Raw genomic sequence first — 8,930 nt, 5'->3', positions numbered from 1 at the left:
GGATGTCTGGGAGTCTGCAGGGACACAGGCACCAGAACAACTCAGACATGTCTGGCCCAGCCAGGCCCTCTCCCCTTCTCTCCCCTTCTCTCCAGCAGGAAGCTCCCCCTCAGATATCCCTGTGGAGGGAAGGTTGCACTGGGTTAAATCCCGGGGCTCTTTACCTTCCTGGCCAGACCTGCCTCCAATCCAGCCTGTGCAGAGGTTAAAAGAACTAGAGGTGTGGCCCAGGCCCATTAAATACAGGCCTGGGGCCCATAAAGCCAGAATGGATTGAAGCTGTCACTGCACTAACTTCCCCATCCAGGGACTAGAAACTGGGCCAGACTTTCCCACCAAACAGGATGAGCCTAGTGGGCAGAAGCCCAGGGCTTGTGGTACCAACATCTGCCAACCCCACTGTGGCACTTGAAAATTTAGCTAAAAATTCCTCTCCCAGCATCTGAATGAATTCTCCTGGGGGAGCAGGCAGAGGATGGCTCTTCCATGGATAGTGAGTCAGTCAAAAAGCATTCATTAGTGATTCTGGCACCGTTGGGACCTTAAGGGACACTGGATGTTGAAGGAGGGGCTTCCGTGACCAGACATATTACAGTCTCCCAGTGGTTGGCAAGTTTGTAAATTACAAAAAGCTTTGTAAACCAGGAGGTCTCTTGAAATGACTTGGAAAGGGTCTCTGAGTACTAGTAGATTAATAGGTGAGAGTATGAGGCATGGGCTGCCCGTGGTCCCGTTCCCCCTCCCCCTGCCCTTTCCTTCTATCACTATCCTTTCCTCTTATTCTGAGGGCATTGTCCTAGCCCTGACTAGAGATTCCCAATACAGTGATTTGGGGATGTCCAGAGTGCTCTCCTCCTCCTAAAGTCCTGACTAAAAAATTCAGTCTTTTGAAAGTCATTGTTGATAATGAGTTTGGACTAAGTTTCTTGTTCAAAACCCACTCTAGTGGAGTATTGGGTTCCGTAACCTTTGCCTCGGATAGTACCCAGTGCTGGATCACAGGGGAATGGGGACCTGCCCAAACTCAGGCTGGACATTTATCCTGGCCCAGGCCCAAGATACTGAAGGTCATGAGGATCTCCCTCCCAGCCTGATCCCATTCCTTATCTGGATCCTTATCTCCACTGTCATACAGCCCTAACAGAGGAAGTAGATCCTGGGTCCACCCAGGCCTGTAAATCACTCAGGACTCCTAGACCTGCCAACCTTCTCCAAGGTTCACCTAGTTTCTCTTCTCTGTCTCTCCATCTTTTCTCCATTTCTGTCACATATATTTCCCTCTCATCTCCCTGCCTTTGTCTTCCTGCTGTCTCTTCTTGGTCGTGGTCTCTTTTCTCCAACTTTTATCTCGCCTTCCTTCCCTCTATCTCCTGCTCCTCTCAGTATATGGCCATTTCACAAACAAAGTTCCCATAGCCTGAGCATTAACCGCTTTTCCTCTGGATAACCCTCTAAGTAAAATATAAGCTTCTTCATTGCAGCGATTGTCTGATATATTGTCCTTGCGTCTCAACACAAACACATGGAATGAGTTCAGAAGGGATGAGATTGAGGGTAGAAGTTGCATAAGATGAATGGGAGCTATGATTTTATTGGTGTGGGCAACTTCTGGTGAAAACTCCTTTAGCAAAGCAGAGGGCTCCTCTGCTAGCTTGAGGGCTTAGAGAACTGCCTAGGGCAGGAAGGCTTAGTGACCTGCAACAGAATATGTCAAAGGCAGGCCATGAATCCAAGGCTCTCTGACATGGTGTCCTGTTCTCCAGTTTCCGCTAAACACATCACGGTGTGGTGATTTTAAAATTCCAAATAGCAGTTTCTGGATAATGTGATCATTTTATTAATTAGACCAAGACATTATTAATAAAAGGATGTCAATTTGACCATCTCTCTTAGACCAAAAGAGTAGATGTTCAGTGAGAGTCTGTGTGACACCCTGGTCACATTTAGAGAGACTGATCTCTATACCCAGATCACCTGCAACCTTGGGTAATCTATTCGGAGGATTTATGCCCCACCTAAGCCTGAGCAAAATGCAATGGCCACTCCCCTACAGCAGACAAGAAGTGCACAAGAAAGTTTTTAGTTTTTAGAACTTTTTAGTCAAGACTTTAGAAGAAAGAGAGCACTCTGGATATCACCCAATCATTATTATTTAATTATAATTAATTATATAGCCTACATTATTATTATATAGTAATCAATATATCAATAATATTAAACATTAAAGTTATCAATAATTTTTCAATAGACATTTAATAGATGGTTGTTGAATGAAATGGATGAGTCTCTTCCTCTCCCTTTCTCCTCCTCTCTCTTTCTCTCTCTCCTTTCTTATGTATCTGCTTCATCGATCTTGTGTCTTTGCCTCTCCATCCTGTGTATATATGAATTGCAAAGTATAAGTAAAAAGCAAAATTATCTGCACCTTGTGAGCAGGGACAGGATATGATCGGAACTATAGGAAAAAATCATTTCACCAGCTGAGTGGAAGACATTTTGTGGAGTGGAGATCAGAGGTTCCCTCTGGGCTGAAGGGTCTTATACCTCCCCCAGAGTTCTCCCACTATCTGTGATCCTCTCCAGCTGGGCAAGTCACTTCACCCTGTTTGCCCTACTTTCCTCATTTATAAAATGAACTGGAGAAGGAAATGGCCAAGCACTCCAGGATCTTTGCCAAGAAAACCCCAAATGGTGTCAGGAAGAGTAAGATATGACTTACATACAGTAATAACATATAACAATAAAAAAGACTAGTCATTATTTTCAAGTCCATTGTCTACTTGAGATCAAGGGTTTGGTCCTATTTCATTTAATATTCTTTATTCATAATTCGGCTATTTATGATAGACTTTTCAAATTTGCAAATGACACCAAACAGAGGGATAGCCAACATGCTGGATGATGGCTAGGAATCAAAAAGATCTTAGATGGTTAAAACTTTGAGCTAAAATTTGGAACTATGCCCCAAAAGTTATCAAACTGTGCATACTCTTTGATCCAGCATTGCTGCTATTGGGCTTATATCCCAAAGAAATACTAAAGAGGGGAAAGGGACCTGTATGTGCCAAAATGTTTGTGGCAGCCCTTTTTGTTGTAGCTAGAAACTGGAAGATGAATGGATGTCCATCAATTGGAGAATGGTTGGGTAAATTATGGTATATGAAGGTTATGGAATATTGCTCTGTAAGAAATGACCAACAGGAGGAATACACAGAGGCTTGGAGAGACTTACATCAACTGATGCTGAGTGAAATGAGCAGGACCAGAAGATCACTGTACACTTCAACAACAATACTGTATGAGGATGTATTCTGATGGAAGTGGAAATCTTCAACATAAAGAAGATCCAACTCACTTCCAGTTGATCAATGATGGACAGAAACAGCTACACCCAGAGAAGGAACACTGGGAAGTGAATGTAAATTGTTAGCACTGCTGTCTATCTACCCAGGTTACTTATACCTTCGGAATCTAATACTTAATGTGCAACAAGAAAATGGTATTTACACACATATATTGTATCTAGGTTATATTGTAACACATGTAAAATGTATGGGATTACCTGTCATGGGGGGGGAGGGAGTGGAGGGAGGGAGGGGATAATTTGGAAAAATGAATACAAGGGATAATGTTATAAAAAATTACTCATGCATATATACTGTCAAAAATTTTTATAATTATAAAATTAATAAAAAAAATAAACTTTGAGCTAAACCTAAAAAAATTATTAGTGATGAAGATGAAAGTTATTGGGTTTAAGCAATCAACTTTACAAATATAAGATTGAGAGGCATACATTTAGGGGGGCATTTGGTCTGAAAAAAGTCCCACAGCTTTTTAGGAGTACAAAGAATAAAAGTGCATGGATGTAATACTTTTAAACACACAAAAGGGAAGTAAACAAAGTTCAGAAGAGAACCCAGACAAGCAGGATAATGCTGGCATTACTGTGTGAAAATTTTCATCGTTATTGTCTTTCATTTCTGTATCATTCAGATTCCCCACTCCACCTCTTATATCTCTTCTTTAGCTCTTTATAATTTGCAATTGTAAAGGTCCTGTCGTCTCTTCAATTATAATCCTTCTCTGGGAGGAGATCTCTTTTCTGTAAAATCTTTTCCTCTGTGAGCAGGTTTCTTAGGAAGCTTCTGGAGCCTCCAGCCAGACTCTCCTTCCAGACCACTATCTAAACTCAAACTCCTAGTCAGACTAACTCCAGACTCAATGCTGCCTCTTTTATCCTCTCAAAGAATGGGCATGTGAGAACTCAGGGGCTTGTGGGAAAATTACTTCAACCAATGAACTTGCTCCTTTAAATATGTAAACTCCTCCTCAGAAGTTCAAAGGTGTAAACTCCCCCTAAAGGCCGGAACTAAAGGTGTGAATTCTGAGCTAGAGAATTGCCCAGACAACCTGAGTTCTCACCTTGTAATCCTAACATGCAATATTCATTTTCTTTTAAAATTTATTTTTATTAGATTTTTATTGATATCTTTGTTTTGACATCGCTAAATTTCTTCCTGCATGCTTCCTTCTGTCTCTATCAGACAGCAATCTCTTATTTCAAATAACATTTTTAAAAGAAGGGATCAAAAAAATTCATCAAAATGATATATGTATGCCCCACCACTTTTACCAAGTAGTAGGGGAAAATATTTTCTCATATCTCTTCTTTGGGGCCATGCTTGTTCTTTGCCATTTTTCATTCATTTTTTATTATTTTTAGTTTTGTCCTTTCCATTTACATCATTGTGGTCATTATATATATTGTTTTCATGGATTGGTTTACTTCACTCAGCATCAGCTCATGAAACTCTTCCCATACTTCCCTGGATTCATCTTATTTGTTGTTCCTTACACCACCTCATTATGTTCATATGCCACAATTTGTTTAGCCATTCCCTACTTGATGGAAACATTTTCTAGTTCTTTGCAATAGGAAAAGTCTTGCTATAAATATTTTGGTGTATATGACATCTTTCTTTTTGTCAGTGATATCCTTAGGGCATGTTCCTAGCGTGAAATTTCTGAAGCAAAGGGTATAGACATTTTATCTACTTTATTTGCATATCTCCAAAATGCTTTCCAGAACAGTTACATTAATTCACAACTCTATCAATAATGTATTTGTGTGCTTGTTTTCTCACAACCTCTTCAATATGGTGGACTTTTCTTTCCTTTTGTTATCTTTGCCAGTTTGCTGGGTATGAGATAAAACTGCAGAGTTGTTTTCATTTGCATTTCTCTTGTTATCAGGGATATGGATCATTCCTTCTTATGGCATGTTAAATTTAACATGATCTGTATGTAATAAATTCATGTTGTTGATCAGTTGTTTCAATCATGTCTGACTTTGTGATGTCATTTGAGATTTTCTTGGCAAAGATATTGAAGTGATTTGACATTTCTTTGTCCAGCTCATTTGACAGATATGGATACTGAGAGTTAAGTGATTTGCCCAGGGTCACATAGCTATTTAAGTGATTGAGGCTGATTTGAACATATATATATACACACACAGACATATATATGCAAATATATTTATATACATATATACACTATATATGCATATATAGCAAAGCTCGCCAATTGTGGAAACAATCAAGGCAGTCCATGCAGAAAGCATAGGAGGTGATAGTATATATATATGAGGTCAACAGTTTGGAGAAGTGACTTTCCTTCCCTTCTCCAATCAGCGGAGTCATCTTGTCCAGCAGGAAACAGTGTTCTGTTGGAAGCAGAGAGAGATGGAAATGGTGTTCTGTTAGAAAATTAAGATAAACTGGAAGACAGACAAAGTCAAAGTATTAACTAGACTAGCTAGCAGAAACCAATGAATTGAGTCAGTGGCTTATCTCAGGAACCAAGACACTGAGTGAGGGCTGACAGGGTCTTTTATAACCATCAGCAAGATGACTGAGCAAAATCTCAAGCACTATTAAATGTGTCTTCTGACTGGCCTGCCATTACAACATGACCACCCTGATTGGTAGATTTTTTTGGAGAGGTGTTAATTTATTTATTCATTTTTAATACACATTGCTTTATGAATCATGTTGGCAGAGAAAAATCAGAACAAAAGGGAAAAACCATGGTAGAAGGGAAAAAAGGAACCAGAAAAAAGGAAGTGAACATCCAAAGCAATCCCAATAGACTTTGGACAGAAAATGTAATCTGCATTCAGAAAAAGAACTATGGAGAATGAATGATAGATATTTTAATAAGGAAGAAGTCACCTCAGGTCTTCCCTATTACCTCCTTACTGGGATATTGGATTATTCCCCAAATGATAGAATTAGTTTGCAGACATGGGTGTTGTCTGCAATAGGTTTGAGTGAATCAATCTGAGATAATACCAAGATGGAGATTCAGTACACAACAGAATTGATTACTGAATGAAAGTAATTACAAACTAAAATTTGGCCTTTAGGTAAGTTTTCCAAAATGTGGGAGACTATTAAGCCCATGTCACTTTGTCTTAACAATAGTATTAAAATAAAATTTCAATTTTATAGTAGCTACAAGGAGAACACCTGGCAGTAGAGAATAGAACTAACTTTGGGCTCAACTATGCCCAAAAGGCTATCAAACTATGCATACTCTTTCATCCATCAGTGTTTCTACTGGGCTTGTATCCTAAGGAGATCATGTGCAAAAATATTTGTGACAGCCCTCTTTGTAGTGGCCAGAAATTGGAAACTAAGTGGATGCCCATCAATTGGAGGATGGCTGAATAAGTTGTGGTATATGAATGTTATGGAATATTATTGTTCTGTAAGAAACAACCAGCAGGATGGTTTCAGAAAGGCCTAGAGAGACTTACATGAACTGATGCTGAGTGAAATGAGCAAAACCAGGAAATCACTGTACACGGCAATAACAAAACAATACAACGGATCAATTCTGATGCTTGGGGCTCTTTTCAACAATGAGATGACTGAGGCCAGTTCAATGATCTTGTGATGAAACGAGCCATCTGCACACAGAGAGGACTGTGGGAACTGAGTATGGATCACAACATAGCATTTTTATTCCTTTTGTCAGCTTTTGTGATATCTAAGAATTGGAAACAAAGTAGATGCCATCATTGGGCAATAGCTAAACAGTCGTTCACGAATATAATGGAATATTGCTATTGTTTGCTTGCTTTTTGTTTTCCTTCTCATTTTTTTCCCTTTTAGATCTGATTTTTCTTGTACAGCATGATATTTGTGGAAATATGTATAGAAGAGCTTATTTTGAACCCATTGAAATCACAGCAGAGGAGGAGCAAGAAGAAGTTGAAAGTTTAAAAAGTATCCGCAAATATCTGACTTCTAATGTAGCCTATGGGTTGACTGGAGTTAGGGATGTTCATCTTGAACTGAAGGATTTGACACTCTTTGGCCAAAGAGGGAACTTGCACTTTATCAGATTTCCAACCCATGACCTGCCTACTTTTATCCAAATGGGGAGAGATAAAAACTTCTCAACATTACACAGGGTGCTATGTGCTACTGGAGGTGGTGCTTACAAGTTTGAAAAAGATTTTCGCACGATTGGAAACCTCCAGCTGCACAAACTGAATGAACTTGACTGCCTTGTAAAGGGCTTGCTATATATAGATTCTGTCAGTTTTAATGGGCAGGCAGAATGCTATTATTTTGCCAATGCCTCAGAACCTGAAAGATGCCAAAAGATACCTTTTAACTTAGATGACCCATATCCACTTCAGGTCGTGAACATTGGTTCTGGAGTTAGTATTTTAGCTGTCCATTCCAAAGACAACTATAAGCGAGTTACTGGAACAAGCTTGGGAGGTGGCACATTTCTAGGTTTATGCAGCTTACTGACTGGCTGTGAAAGTTTTGAAGAAGCTCTTGAAATGGCTTCCAAAGGTGATAGCACTCATGCTGATAAGTTGGTCCATGATATTTACGGAGGAGATTATGAGAGATTTGGTTTGCCAGGATGGGCTGTAGCATCTAGCTTTGGGAACATGATCTATAAGGACAAGAGAGAGTCTGTTAGTAAAGAAGATCTAGCAAGAGCTACTTTAGTTACTATCACCAATAACATTGGCTCTGTAGCAAGGATGTGTGCTTGTAATGAGAAAATAAATAGAGTTGTTTTTGTTGGAAATTTTCTACGTGTCAATACCCTGTCAATGAAACTTTTGGCATATGCATTGGATTATTGGTCCAAAGGCCAGTTGAAGGCATTGTTTCTAGAGCATGAGGGGTACTTTGGAGCAGTTGGTGCTCTCTTGGGGCTGCCAAATTTCAGCTAAAGCATGGAAGGTCAACAATGCCAGCTGAAAATCAGAAGAATTATTATTGCATTATTTAAATTGATGGGAACCAAAGGACAAGGGGGGGAAACAGCAATGTCGCTATTCATTTTTAAATGTCAAAATGGTAAGCTGCTGAATGTTGCCATATTAAAGTGAGATCTTGGTAACATGAAGCATTTCCAGTTGAAATGCTTTAGGGATTTTGGTCTTACTCTTCTGTATATAGCCAGTATTAAATCCTTTTGATGCAATACAACCTCTGAGCTTCTCAAATATATTCATTTATTTTTAAATAGTCAGCATTACGGTACTGTATGCTCAAATAAAAATCTTGAAGTCCTCATTTAGTTTATTCTGAATATGTTATAAGGATATCTTGCCCATTTTTTGCTTACTTTTCACTCCCTGTATTGAAAATTCACCATGACAACAGAAGCGTCATTGAGATTCCATTTTCTTGCGTAGTAAATTTCAGGCATTGAGAACCATTAGTGCTTTTCTAATGCATTTTCTTAAGTTTCTATAGTTGAGAGAGCCCAGGAGAATTTAAAGTATTTTCAAATACCACAATGTAATTAAAAATATAGCTCTTTGTGAAACTCCAAGCTTAAGTTCTGACTAACTCTTGTTTCAGTTGGTGCAGTAGAACACTGTTCAT

The 8,930-nt window shown here is 39.1% G+C and overlaps 1 pseudogene; it reads left to right on the top strand.

Annotated features, from left to right (window-relative positions):
* The first annotated feature begins 7,397 nt into the window (after window positions 1-7,397).
* Window positions 7,398-8,613, top strand: LOC141541733 (pantothenate kinase 3 pseudogene; annotated as a pseudogene).
* The last annotated feature ends 317 nt before the right edge of the window (window positions 8,614-8,930 follow it).

This window comes from Sminthopsis crassicaudata, chromosome 4, assembly GCF_048593235.1.
Source record: "Sminthopsis crassicaudata isolate SCR6 chromosome 4, ASM4859323v1, whole genome shotgun sequence".
Taxonomy (NCBI): Eukaryota; Metazoa; Chordata; class Mammalia; order Dasyuromorphia; family Dasyuridae; genus Sminthopsis; species Sminthopsis crassicaudata.
Note: the sequence above shows the minus strand (reverse complement) of the source record. Positions and strands in the feature narration are given on the sequence as shown.